The sequence below is a fragment of the Arachis duranensis genome, chromosome 2 (assembly GCF_000817695.3).
Source record: "Arachis duranensis cultivar V14167 chromosome 2, aradu.V14167.gnm2.J7QH, whole genome shotgun sequence".
NCBI classification, from domain to species: domain Eukaryota; kingdom Viridiplantae; phylum Streptophyta; class Magnoliopsida; order Fabales; family Fabaceae; genus Arachis; species Arachis duranensis.
In genome coordinates this window covers 85,281,961-85,297,668 of record NC_029773.3, presented here as the reverse complement: position 1 = coordinate 85,297,668, position 15,708 = coordinate 85,281,961, and positions in this window count along the sequence as shown.

The following is a 15,708-nucleotide window of genomic DNA, read 5'->3' as shown; positions in this document are numbered from 1 at the left end:
GCCACCAAGCATGACCTTTTCACGATCTTCACCTGCATCGAATTTTACCATGAAGTACCCAAACCCCACATCAAGCATATCAAAACCACCTTTGATGCGCCAAACCATCCGAAACTTGTGTGAAAGAGTTGTGTAACTATAATTTTTATCAAGAACCTTGATCACCAAAACTTCTCGATAAGGCTCTGCCAAACAAAGCTTGGCTTCTTTAGTAAAGTTTACACATGGAGTTTGGAGATCGCTTACTTGCCCACCACCCTCGCTATACCATCCCCAGATAGAGATCCTGCAAGTGCAAAGGCCTTCCATTTCTCTGGATCAATGACTTTATCTCTAAAGAAGACCTTTGTAAACTTTGAAAAACCCTCTCGTGAGAAACCCTCCTTAGCATCGGATGCACCCCTCCCACACTCTCCCCCTTATCTCTTCTGACGGCATGGCCGCCATCCTCCTTGTGTTTCGCTCTCAAATACTCGCCGTTCTCTCCTTCTCTCATTCACCCTTAAACTTGTTCAAAAATTCCGTAGGCGCGTCCAATTTTCCCATGGCAATTCGCCCGCCAGGCCATCTTCATAATCACATTCCAATGCAGCTGATGAGGCCTGGATCACAAGATAAATTTGTCTGCCTCACAAGTCATGACAATTGATCTGCACTAGAGTGTGTGAATAAATGTGAGTAGTGAATGTTTTTAGATATAAGTAACAATTACTTTTTACAATTTATATAGCAAAACTGATAAAATAAGAAATTATCTTAGTTTTTATCTCTTTTTAAAAATGTAATAATAAAAATAAAAAATAAAAGAAAAAATATAAGTAGACAATGAAAAAATTAAATAATGTGAATAATTGATATATTGGATGTTTATTTCACTAGGTGTGCGGATGGTTATTCTAATATTAAGATTTAGGTGAGTAATTTGGAGGTGTAGTGTGTTTTTATTTTATTGGTGGTTGTTCATGTTGTTCAAAAAAGTCATGGGTTACCTAGCATAACTCAAAACAAAAAGACATACTGATATATCTTAGTTCAGCTTTTGAAGTGCAACGAGACTTACATTAATCTAATCTTTATCATGAACTATGATGAAATTACCACCATATATAATAAAAAGTATTATAAATACCAATTCTAAGAGGCTCACACTCTTATTAATTACCTAAGTTAATCTAAGTTTACTAATTTCTAAATACTAACCCAACTTAGATAAGAAAAATTAAGTGCACTCCAATCTCAACACACCTTTAAAATAATCACTCAAAAAAAAAGTAGAAAATAACATTTGCATGATCAACTCTCTTTATTTTTTGTATCTTTTAATATAAATTTAATTCGAGACAATAAAAAAGGTAATACCACACTCAAGAACTAACAAAAAGACTAAAATCAGTAAAAACTCTGTAATTGATCTAATTTGGTTTCGATTGGTTACCTTCTTCCTTTGATGGTTCCTTTATATATAGGAGTTTGATCTCTTCTTTAATTGAGGAACCATTTTCTTATTTGTTGTAGTAGCTCTTGCACTCATCAATGTGATAATCGTTAGTTTGATCTGGAAAATCATTTCCTTAATTATTTAGCTTGATGGCAATATGTAGCAGCTTTCCAAGGAAAGCTTGATCTGATCTTCGATAATATTCTTTACATTATTACTGATTTGTACATCCTGAGAAGTATATTAGTATTCTTTTTACAGCAAGCCAATGAGGCTAAAGTAATTTTTGAAAAAAATTGACTAACTCTATTGACAGCATAAGCTATTTCTAGATCTGATGAGTTAGCACAACATATTGAAGTCCTCCAACCATTGATCTAAATAGTGTAGGATTTTTTAAAAAGTCAGTTCCTTGAGATGTAAGTTTCACACTGGTTATCATTGGTGTCAGAACAGATTTCGAATTTAGCATACCAGCTCTTTCAAGTAAATCTATACTTAGACTGAGTTATGTGTAAAAGATGTTCAGAGACACAATTAAAATCCAAGCCTAAAAAGTAGTTGACACTACCCAAATCTTTTAGTGCAAAAAGAGTTTTTAATTCTGAAATGAGAGTACAAATAGCAGTCATGTTATAAGAATGTCATCTAATATGCTAGAATGTAAATAGTAGGTTTAGATTCAAATATGTTGAATAAAGAAGGATCAGATATTGTATTTAGAAAACAATTTAAAAAGGGTGGAGCACAACTTATTATACTAGGCCCTTGGGGCTTGTTGTTTCAAGCCATAAATGGCTTTATGTAATTTACAAACAAGAGAAGAATAAGATGATATAAAGCCTGAGATTGTTGCATCAGAACTAATTCATCTAACTCCCCATTTAAAAATGCATTATTGAAATCAAATTGTCTTAAATCTCAATCCTTAGACATGGCAATAAATACAGTTCTAATTGTAGCACATGCTTAATTACAGGATTAAAAATTTGAACATAATCAATGCCGTCTTGCTGATGACATCCTTTAGCAACCAATTGAGCTTTATATTTTAGAATAGAATTATCAGGAGCTCTTTTGATTACCAAAACTCAACGGCTACCCATGAAATTGTGTTGTGTCTTGTGTGTAGCATTATTAAAAATATCAGTAGTTAATGGTAATTCAAGAGGAGATTGAGTATTGCATGTATCATTAGTAATAGATGATGATGTGTCAATAGACAAAATAGATAAATCAGAAGAAGTATTAGAAGGTACCTGAGGAATGTGTGATATAGAAGAAAAAGTAGAACTTGATTCTGAACCAAAAATTGAAGTAGTAGGCATAGAAGTAGAAAACATACTTACATAAAGAAAAGAAGACTCATCAAACAGTATATTTCTAGCAATGTATATCTTACCCTTAGCATTTAAACACTTAAATTCTTCAGATTGTGGAGCATAACCAAGAAACAGACATTTTTTTAGATCTATAGTTTAATTTAGTTGAATTATAAGGTCTAGTGTAAGAAAAACATGCACAACCAAAGGTTCTTAGCATATTATAGCCTGCTTTAACATTATGCAATATTTTAGAAGGTAATTTCATATTCAAGACAGGAGTAGGTAACCTATTTATTAGAAAATTAGCTGTGAAAAAGGCATCTTCCCAAAAATATTTAGGCATTCCAGCAGTAGCAAGTAAAGCAAGTCTCATTTCAATCACATGTCTGTATTGTGGATGTTTATATGGACAAGCAAGTCTATGATTAATACCATATTGTTCTAAAAACTCTTTAACGGACTTGGATAAAAATTCTTTGGCATTATCTGACTGAATAGCTTTGATTTTACAACTAGTTTTTGTTTCCATAAGATTCTTATATTAAGTTAAAATTTGTAAGAATTGATATTTAGAATGAAGTAAATACAAGCATGTGTATCTCATGTATGCATCAACTAGGCTTAAATAATACTTATAATCTGAAGTTCTGAACAAGAATTAATAGGTGTTGGTCCCAATATTATCAATAAAAATCAATTCAAGAGATGAAGAGTAAATAGTAGCAGAGTCAGAAAAAAGAAGAGTGTGCATATTGGCTAAACAGCAAGATTCACATAAAATGAAAACTGAAGTTGAATAATTATAGTTATTAGATTGAGTCTCACAAGAGAGATTACATGTCCAAAGAACATTTTTAACTATCTGATCAAAAAGATAAACTAGAAAGAAAAGCACTAGGAGATACATGTGAAGTAGAATCTGAAATACAAGAAGGTGTAGCAAGATATGTTCTTGGATCAGAGGATTGGATTGGAGGAGACCTCAATGCTTCTGTTTTTGAAATCAACATCCATGGAAGATAACAGCCATGTACACAAATTGTAATCTTGTAATAATTAACTATTCTTCATGTTTGCTGAAATTTTTCTTGACTGCTTTGTCCGCATCATTATCGAATTCAGGAGGGATCTTTTCAAAAAGTAGATGATCTTGCGAATTCTGGCTCTGGATTGTGAATAATGCCAATTGCTGCCAAGTGACAAAATTGTCTTCAGTGAATTTATCTGGGACTGGATAGAGTAATGCTTTTTTATTTTTGATTGGAAGCTATGAGGGGCATGAGTCAGATGAAAAATACCATGAAGGGATTATGCAGAGAATGAGAAATGAATTCGCATAAGAAAGAATTGAAATCTGGAAGTATTATGAATGATACTTGTTAAAGTTAACCATAAAAAGGGTGTATGGTATATAATTATATACACTAACTAGTGGTATCTCCAATTATGTTACTACTCTATTACTATAATACTGTTTATATATCTCAATCAAATGTTTTATTATCATTAAGATTGTCAGATATTCTCTCAACTCAACAAGTAATGTATGCATGAAGAATGAAGAAGCTTTGCCTTTTAGTGATGATGAAGTATCTTAAGGTGGATATTGGAGAACCGTGGCTAACGTGGCTAACGAGTAATAGCCAATCCAAATGCAACACCTGGCAGGAATGTGTTAGAAGACCAAAGTCATTGACCCGGCTAATAACGGTAAATTTCTCTAAAAGATTTATGATAAATGTTTAAGATCACTAAACCAAAGTAATTAAGAATTTGAAAATACGAGTTATTGGTGATAAAGAACGTGGTCGCGTATGGGAGGGCGTGGTCGCGTTGACAGAGTTGCGTGATTAGAGAAGCACAGGAGAACCTTGTCGGCGGCGATTGATCAAGAACACTAGCTAACACGAATGTAGAGCGACCCGAAAGAACATTGTTGCGAAAGCTTCAAATGAGAGAATCGGTTGGTTTATGAATCTCTTTTTCGTGTGTTGTCTTGGGGCCACATTGAAAAGTATAATTTTTTGGGACCAAGTTAGCTTGCAAGTTATATTGATTTTTAAATTAGAACTGTAGAGCATGGATGCTGGTGGATGGTGGCCTTGTGAATTTGTGTTAGATGTTTGCTGAATTAATTTTCTTTCACTATTTACAATATTTTCATGTTTTACTTTTATTCTTTTCTAACTACTTTACTGAAAAGTGAAACTATCCATTAATACTTTATTTTATACCAAATTACGTCAAGAGGCTACTACACATCCAACTATTTATTTATTTAAGTTTATTCAAATAGGTTCAATATCAACAAAAACTACTCTCAAATGTAGTATTTGTTTTGAGGTACTGAGACAAAAATTGAAAGACTGAGACTCAATATTATGTTTGTTGGTTCAGAAATTAGTATTAAAATTTCTGTCTCTGTCTTCAAAATTTCAATATTTTAGTACCTCCAAAAAATAGGGACACAGGGGACTAAAATTTTTAAAGATACAGGCTGAAACTTTAATAACATTTTATATCTAAAATATCCTCATTTCAATTAATTAATTCCAATTTTACCCTTTGTGTAAATTAAATTAGAATTTCATTCTTATTTCAATTTCTGTCTTCCATTTTGTATCAAACAGAGATTTATTTCAATCTCTATCTCTTAGTATCTGTCTCTCAGTTTCAGTCTTTCCGTCTCTGTCTCTCCACCAAACACTACCTAAAAGAACGTGATTACATGCGCATCTTCTTCTTCTCACACTCGTTTACGCACAAAGCATCGTCTTCTTCTTCGCATTTCTCCTCCTCCTTCTTTTTCGCATTCCTTCTTTTTCACGTGTTTTTTCCTTATCGTCATTCTTCTATTGTTGTTGCTGCTGTATTTTTTTTCTTTTTCTTCTTTTCTCCCTGGTGAAGAAGCAGTAGAAGGTGAGGAGGAAGAGTTTTGAATTATGCAGAATAGAAAGAAACCAAAATTATATTTAGAATGAACCGAAATTATATTCAGAATGAACTGAAAAATTAAATTCAGAATGTAAACTCGTTTCAAAACAAACACGGACTAAATGCACCTTATTTAAATATATAATGAATCGAAATTACTTAATGATTGCGACACACAAACTTAATTCAAAAATAAACACACAAACAAAATTGAATCATGAACAAAAACACATCCAAATCCATCAAGTGATTTTGTAACATTATATGTTTCTTCTTCTTTATTTGATTAGATAAACAAGACAAGAAAAGAAGAACATGATGAGAAGTTTTGAGGAATTTTTTCTTCTTGTTTCTTTTTTTTATCTCTTTTTCTTGGTTTTCTTCCTATCAAGATAGTGAAACAAGAAGAATCATAACAAAACAATTCACTCAGAAATGAACTGAAGTTACATTCAAAATAAATCTAAAATTAAATTCATAATGTAAATTCGTTTCAAAACAAACACAGACCAAATGCATCTTATTTAAATCTAGAATGAACATAAATTACTTAATGATTGCAACACATAAATTTAATTCGAAAACAAACATACAAACAAAATTGAATTATGAATAAAAATACATCCAAATCCATCAAGTAATTTTACAGTATTATGTGTTTCTTCTTCTTTATTTGATTAGATGAACAAAACAAGAAAAAGAAGAACATGATGAGAAATTTTGAGAATTTTGTTCTTTTTTTTCTTCTTTTTTGTTTAATTTTTTTCTTTTTCTTGGTTTTATTCCTCTCAAAATAGTGAAACAAGAAGAATTATTACAAAATAATTCACTCAGAAATAAACCGAAATTATATTCAGAATGACCCGAAAATTATATTTAGAATATAAACTCGTTTCAAAACAAGCACAGACCAAGTGTTCCTTATTTAAATCTAGGGTGAACCGAAATTATTTAATGATTATGACAACTCAATTCGAAAACAAGTACACAAACAAAAATTGAATCATGAACAAAAAACGAGAAGAGGAGGAGGAGGAAAAGGAGGAGACGATAACGAAAGTGAAAAATAATAAAAAAGGAGAAGAAGAAGACGTAGCATCAAGGGTGAAGAAGAAGAAGTATGTGTGAATTTGAAAGAAAAAGAAGAAGAAGAAGCGCGAGGAGAGAAGAAAACGGGAAAAAAAAGCGCGTAACTCTAAATTACTTGAATAAATTTGGATGCTAAAATTGCTTGGACGTGGAGAATAATACTTAAGCCAAATATATAGTTTAAAGATAAAAAAATTTATATTTAAATTTAAAAAGATAAAATTACTCCATTTAAATATTAATTTTAAATTTTTAAATATTCCTTTAAAAATAATTAAAATGATAAAAAAATCATTTCTTAGTATTATTATTATTTAATTGCGTTAAAATTTACAAATCTAAATTTAAAAACTAAAATATCCCATTTAGGATTAATATTGTTTAATGGAGTTAAAATTTTAAAATTCAAATTACATTTTAAAAGTCTAAAAAGTTTTTTTGTTAATTGGTCTTGTTACTATTTATATTTTTATTGTATTTTCTTGCATACAGTCAAATTAGCAACACAGTTAAATTATCAATCTAAATAATAGTTAGAAAACAAATTTAATATTCAATAATTCTTCAGGAAAATGATATTTCTTTTATTATTTTTATTACTTGAAATAGTTAATACACTTGCTATTTAGTGTTATATTTATATCAGGTAAAAAAAATAACACAAGATCATATACTTAAATTCTTAAACTATGTAACTTAAAATTCGCACAAAAATAAATGAATTTACTAAAAAAATTGTTGGGCCAAAAGAATAAAACTATTTTAATTTAAGAAACTTCAATATTTAAAAAGAAGTCCTTATTTAACAATGATGAAAAAAATTTATGCAAGTAAAATATAGAATTTAAACCCTAATATTTGTATATAATTGAAAGAAATATTCAACGTTTATGTATTTCAGTATAAATGATTGCATTTTGAAAAAAAATTCTTGTCATGTTGTGATAAGAATGACAGATGGATGTCCATTAACGATACGGGTGGCTGAAATTTTTAAGAGAGAGAGTTGAGATTATTATGTAGACCAACTTCAATAAAAGTTGAATTTCTACAGCTATAAATAAGGTTTCATTGCCTTACGTACAAGATACAAGTAATAAAAAAATAATAGTCTCTCTCTTATACTATTCTCTCTCTTTCATACTATTCTATTTCTTATATACTTTAATATTATTAAATATATTAATTATATCTACTATATCGATGTAGTAATTCTACTTGAGTTACTTAATTATATTTCTATATTTTATATTTGTTACTTCTTCCTTATTTATTTAGTTATTCTACAACACGTTATCAGTACGAGACTCTGATCAAATTTTTAGGAAGACTCAGGTAACAAATTTTCATTATGTCAAAACTTTCTCATCTTGAATTCAATGCTCTTGATATATCTGGAAATAATTATTTATCATGGATATTAGATGCTGAAATCCATCTTGATTCAATAGATCTTGGAGATACCATTAAGGCTGAAAATAATGCATCCCAGAAGGATAAAACCAAAGCCATGATTTTCCTTCGTCGTCATCTTGACGAAGGATTGAAAAATGAATACCTCATATTAAAAGATCCTACAGATCTGTGGAAAGACCTTGAAGAAATGTATAATCATAAAAAAATGGTGATACTTCTTCAAACCCAATATGAGTGGACGCACTTGCGTCTGTAGGATTTTAAATCCATAAATGAATATAATTTTGCAATATTTCGAATCACCTCATGAATGAAATTATGCGGGAAAAAGATAACTGATCATGATATGTTAGAGAAAACTTTCTCGACCTTCCATGCCTCAAATGTGCTCCTACAGCAATAGTATCGAGAAAAAGGATTTAAAAAATATTCTAAGTTAATTTTTTGCCTTTTTGTTGCTGAACTCAACAATGAGTTGCTCTTGAAAAATCATGAAGCGCGCCCAGATGGCACTGCCCCATTTCCTGAAGTAAATGCGGCAAATTACCCCAGAAGAGGTAAATGGCAAGGTTTTAATAACAAGAAAAATTATGGAAAGAAAAAGAATTATATTCAAAAGAAAGGATCTCACCAGAAGTGGGATAAAGAAATAAATATCGGGTAAAATAAATCAATAGATGATAAGTGTTCCCGTTGTGGTGGAAAGGGTCATTGGTCACGTACTTGTCGTACCCCAAGGCACCTAGTCGATCTTTACCAGGCATCTTTGAAAAATGATGACAAGGAAAAAGAATCGAATTTTGTTTCAAATAATGTTGAAAATTTCACCACTCATTATGATGTATCTGATTTCTTTGAGGATCTTGAAGGAAATATTGGTCATTTGATCAATGATGGAATAATTTAATGTGTGAGATTATTAAGTATTCATATAAATAAATAATATAAAGAATTTATTGTTAAATTTTATTTTCTATGTATTTAAGTTTCAAATATGATGTATATAAATAATGAAATATTAATGTTTATGAATTTTGAAATCATTAAATATCATGTTTTAAAAAAAATTTAGTATATGACATTATTTTTAGGTGCAGTATTTCTTAGAAAAATAATTCCGATCAAGTATTCAATTTAACTGTGCATACTACTCATTTTATTATTGTTGTCTTTGAAGAGAATGGCAAGAGTATGTAATGAAGATGTATGCATTGCGGATAGTGCAAGTTCGCACACTATTCTCAAAAGTGATATATATTTTACCCATCTTGTACCAAAAGAAGAATATGTTAATACTATTATTGGCTCAGGCAATGTGATTGAAGGCTCCGGAAGAGCTATAATTTTGTTTCTCGGAGGAACAAAATTCATAATAAATAATGCACTGTTGTCTATCAAGTCTCGAAGAAACTTGTTGAGCTTTAAAGATATTCGCCGAAATGAATATCATATTGAGACTATGAATGAGGAAAATTATGAGTATTTATGTATCACAACTCATGATTTAAATGAAAAGGTTATATTAGAAAAGTTACCCTTACTTTCATCTAGGTTGTATTATACTAAGATTAGTGCAATTGAATCACATGCCATTGTAAATCAGAAGTTTACTAATCCAAATGAATTCATAACTTGGCATGATAGATTGGGTCATCCGAAAACAACCATGATGAGGAGAATTATTGAAAACTCTCATGGACATTCACTAAAGAACCAGAAGATTCTTAAAACTAGTGAATTTTGTTGTGCTGCATGTTCTCAAGGGAAATTAATTTTAAGGTCATCACCAGTAAAGATTGGATTGAGTCTTCTGAATTCCTAAAAAGGATTCAAGGTGATATATGTGGACCTATTCATCCACCATGTGGATCTTTTAGATATTTTATGGTTCTAATAGACGCATCTTTGAGATGGTCACATGTGTGCTTATTGTCTTCTCGCAATCTGTCGTTTGTGAGATTATTAGCTCAAATTATTTGATTAAAAGCACAATTTTCATAAAATCCAATCAAAGCAATTCGTCTTGATAATGCTGGTGAATTTGCTTTCCAAGCTTTTGATGCTTATTGTATGGCTAATGGAATAAGTGTTGAACATCCAGTAGCTCATGTTCACACACAAAATGGGTTAACAGAATGACTTATTAAACACCTCCAATTGATTGCTAGACCCTTACTTATGAGAACAAATCTCCCAACCTCGATTTGGGGGCATGCTATTTTACATGCCGCAGCACTTATTCGTTTGAGGCCAACAAGTTACCATCAGTTCTCTCCTATGCAATTAGCATTTGGCCAGCAGCCAAATGTTTCCCATTTAAGAATATTTGGGTGTGCGATATATATTCCCATTGCACCACCTAATCACACCAAAATGGGACTCCAAAGAAAATTGGGGATATATGTTGAATATGATTCTCCCTCTATAGTGAGGTATCTTGAGATACAAACCGAAGATGTATTTAAAGCCTAGTTTGCGGATTGTCATTTTGATGAATCAAAATTTCCAACATTAGGGAGAGAAAATAAGCTTCCTGAAAAGGAACTTAATTGGAATGCATCATCCTTGATGCATTTAGATCCTCGATCAAGACAATGAGAACTAGAAGTTCAAAAGATTATACATTTGCAAAGAATAGCAAATGAATTGCCTGATGCATTTTCCGATACAAAGAGGATAACCAAATCTTATATACCAGCGAAAAATGCTCCAATTCGAATTGATGTCCCAGTTGGACAAATTGCCATCGAAGCAAATACACGGCAAAAGCGTGGCAGGCCTGTCGGTTTCAAAGACAAAAATTCTCGAAAGCGAAAAGAGATAAATACTATTCCTGTTAGAAAAGACATAGTAGAGACACCTACAGTTGTCTAAAATTCTGATATAACTTTAACGCCAGAAGACGTTTAAGTACCTGAAAATTGTGAAAATGACAAGATCTCGATAAATTATGTCTTTAAGAGAGAAATGGGACCGAAATAAAATAATTGTCAATAAAATATTTGCACATAATGTGGCATTAAATATCATGCATGAAAGTAAGAATCTTGAGCCAAGATCAGTCGAAGAATGTCGACAAAGGAATGATTGGCCAAAATAGAAAGAAACCATGAAGGCTGAATTAGACTCACTTGCAAAACGTGAAGTCTTTGGACCTGTAGTCCGTACCCCAGAAGATGTAAAACCTGTTGGATACCGATGGGTATTTGTGAGAAAACGGAATGAGAAAAATGAAGTTGTGTGCTACAAAGCTTGACTTGTGGCACAAGGTTTTTCACAAAGGCCCGATATAGATTATGAAGAAACGTATTCCCTTGTAGTGGATGCGATAACATTGCGTTATTTGGTCAATTTATCTGCATATCATAAACTGCATATGCATTTAATAGATGTGGTAACAGCCTACTTATATGGCTCATTATATCAGGATATCTATATGAAAGTCCCTGAAGGAGTAAAGATATCTAAACCATCCAATGAATATTTACAAGGGTTATACTCAGTCAAATTGCAAAGATCTTTATATGGTCTGAAGCAATCTGGACAAATGTGGTATAATCGTCTTACTGAGTATCTGGCCAAAAACGGATTCAAGAATGATGATATCTGCCCCTGTGTTTTCATAAAGAAAATTGCATTTGGATTCATTATAATTGCTGTATACGTTGATGATTTAAATATCATTGGAACTCCTGGAGAGATTCCAACAATTATAAAAACTCTAAAAGAAGAGTTTGAGATGAAAGATCTTGGAAAGACTAAATTTTGCCTTGGCCTGCAGATTGAGCATACAAAAGGTGGGATCTTTATTCATCAAACAACATACACAGAAAAGATCTTGAAGAGATTTTATATGGATAAGTCACATCCATTAAGTACCCCAATGATCGTAGGATCTTTAGATGTGGAAAAGGATCAATTTCATCCTAAGGAAGAAAATGAAGATATCCTTGGTCTTGAAGTACCATATCTTAGTGCCATTGGAGCACTAATGTATCTTGCTAATAATACGCGACCTGACATATCATTCATGGTAAATTTACTAGCAAGGTATAGTTCTTCTCCAACCAAAAGACATTGGAGTGGAATCAAGCAAATCTTTCGATATCTTAATGGAACGGTTGATATGGGATTGTTTTATCCCTATGAATCCAAGTCATAATTAGTTGGCTATGCAGATGCTGGATACTTGTCTGATCCACATAAAGGGAGATCTCAAATAGGATACTTGTTCACATATGGTGGTACAGCTATATCATGGAGGTCCACGAAACAGACAATAGCAGCAGCCTCCTCTAATCATGCCGAAATACTAGCGATTCATGAAGCTAGTCGCGAGTGTTTTTGGCTCAGGAGTCTGATCCAATATATTCTGTCATCATGTGGACTGATTGATCATAAGATAGCTCCAACTGTCCTATTTGAAGATAATATAGCATGCATTACTTAACTTAAAGGCGGGTACATCAAAGGTGATAGAACAAAACATATTTCTCCCAAATTCTTCTTCACTCATGATCTTCAAAATCAAGGGACAATTGATGTCCAACAGATCCGCTCAAGTGATAATCTGGCAGATTTATTCACAAAGTCACTCCCAAAATCCTCCTTTGAAAGATTAGTATACATAAGATTGGGATGCACCGATTTCGAGACATCAACTGATGTCGACAAGAAGGGGAGACTGTACTCTTTTTTCCTTGGTCAGATTTTTTTCCCATTGGATTTTTTCTTGACAAGGTTTTTAATGAGGCAGTCCCCATCACTAAAGATATTGTACTCTTTTTCCTTCACTAAAGTTTATTTTCTCACTGGATTTTTCTTTAGTAAGGTTTTAACGAGGCAATAATCCTAAATGGTCATCCAAGAAGGAGTGTTGGGATAAGAATGACAGATGGATGCCTATTAATGATACGGGCGGCTGAGGTTTTCAAGAGAGAGAGTTGAGATTATTATGTAGACCAACTTTAATAAAAGTTGAATTTCTACAACTATAAATAAGGCTCTATTGCCTTACGTACAAGATACAAGCAATAAAAAAATAATAGTCTCTCTCTTATACTATTCTCTCTCTTTCATACTATTCTCTTTCTTATATACTTTAATATTATTAAATATATTAATTATATCTACTATATCGATATAGTAATTCTAATGAATATTAATACTTGAGTTACTTAATTATATTTTTATATTTTATATTTGTTGTTTCTTTCTTATTTATTTAGTTATTCTACAACATATCAAACATTTATTTAATAAATTATTTTTTAATTATTCCTTATTTGCTATCTTTGGGTAAAAACAAATGATCATTTTTTGTCTGGAGTCTATTCTTTTTTCGTCCGGTTTTCATCGCCTGATCCAATTATTTTTTTCGCCCAAGTCAAGGCTCATAACACCAGCTTAATTTTTTGGTGTCCACTTTCCTATTGTACTCTCATAGTAATAATTTAGGAATAGGAGTGGCAACATGTACCCTACTCGCAGGTATCCAACCCGATCCCACCCGATCAGGTAGGGTTGTCAACCAGATTCGTAGTGGGTAGGGTTGGGTGCGAGTAGAGTTTTCGTGCGGGTTGGGTAGGGTGTGGGTTGAGACTCAACCCTATCCGACCAACCCGCACCCTATATATGTATATGTTATATACTTATATAAAAATATGTTTTAAGTGGATGTTGAACCAAAAACCTCTTACTAAATGCAAAAGATCTTTAGTCATTAAAAGAAGATCATTAATTGATAATTTAATAAACTATTTTTACATAAAAGTCAGTTCTATTTTAAATTATTATCAAGTTATATAATAATGTTGCATTTTTTTTGTAACCCGCGGGTAGGGTCGGGTACCCGCAACCCGCAGGTTAAGAACGGGTAGAGTTAGGGTTAAGATATTCTCAACCCGCAGATAGGGTTAGGGTTGACTCCAGACCCTACCCTACCCTACCCATTACCACCCCTTAAATTTTATATATATTAATAAAATAAAAAATTAAATTTAAATTAATATTAAAAATAATAAAATCTTAAAAAAATTTAATATAAAATTATAAATAATACGATAATTAATTAACTTAGTGGTTGTTTCAAGTTTTTATAAGAATAAAATTGTAAATTCAACATTCACTTTTTTCACTACATACCCAAACGAATTGGTCTGAGTTAGATACTCCCGAGTAGAATATATATTGCCAATCCTACCAAAAGCCAAAATTTTAAACACCTTATACTAAAACTCAGTTTGAATAAACAACTTAATTAAGTTACTTTTAGAAAAATAACTTAAACAATAAATGTTTATATTAAAAGTAACTTATAAACAAATTATTTTGTATTTGGATTTTTAATTCTAAAAGTACTTATTTTAAGAGAAGAGTGATAAAAACTTTTTATTACGAGAGAAGTAATTTTTTTAACTTGTCTATAAACACTGAAATAGTTTATTAGAAAGCTGCAATTTGATTTTAAAAATTACACTAAATATTAATACTATACCTTTTTATAAGTTAAAAAAAGTAACTTATAAACCTATCTAACCGGACCTAAGGTCCCGTTTGTTTGATGTTCGTGTCTTGCCAAGACATAGACACGGTGGGATGTCTCTATTGTTTGGTTTGTGAGACACAAAAATAAGAAGGACACGCTTACACACAAAAATACACAAAATACATGTATTTCATGTCTCAGTAAAATGGTGAGACACGGATTTTGGGTGATAGACATGGATCTGTATTCTTTTTTTAGACTATGTTATCCTCGTTCATTTTCTGAAATTCCAAATAGCTCACTTTTTGTTACAAACCCTAACCAGTGTTTCTTCTTCAATTGTTCTGCACCATTGAAGTTGTACCATCGTCTCACATCATCTCCGTTTCTCGCCGACTCTCCTCTCTGATTATTGTGTGCTGTGCTCCGGTCGCGGTGAGCTTGTGTTGCTACTCCACCGCCTTTGCCTCTCCATCCCACAGCCGCATTAGCCCTCTCCTAGCTGTGCTTTGCCTTGTTGCTTCTGGTATTTTTCTCTTGTGATATATATTTTTTTAATTTTGATTATTGAAAAGATGTGTTATTATTGATTGAGTGCTATTCTATTGTAGGTACACCCAGAAATTCTTTATAATTACTCATTTTATTTTCATCTGAATTTTTCAATAGACAATGAATAGTCTCGGTGGTGGTTGTTTCAAAGTATTTTGAAGTTTGATAAGTTATTTTCCCTAATCGAAGAGGAAAAATAATGAAAAAAGCCATGTGTCTAATTCAAAGAGGACAATTTATTTGTATTGTGTCTGTAAAATTGCTTATTAATCTGCGGGATAAGTATTGTTTTGGTCCCTCACGTTGAGGGTCAGAATCGAACCCATCCCTGATCTAATTTTCGATTTAGAATCGTCTTTAACGTTTTTTTTGTATTAAAATAGTCATTTTTAATAAAATTTTTAATTTTATTCCTAAACTACCCTTACTTTAATAAAAATTATAAAATTAAAAAAAATAAAACAGGG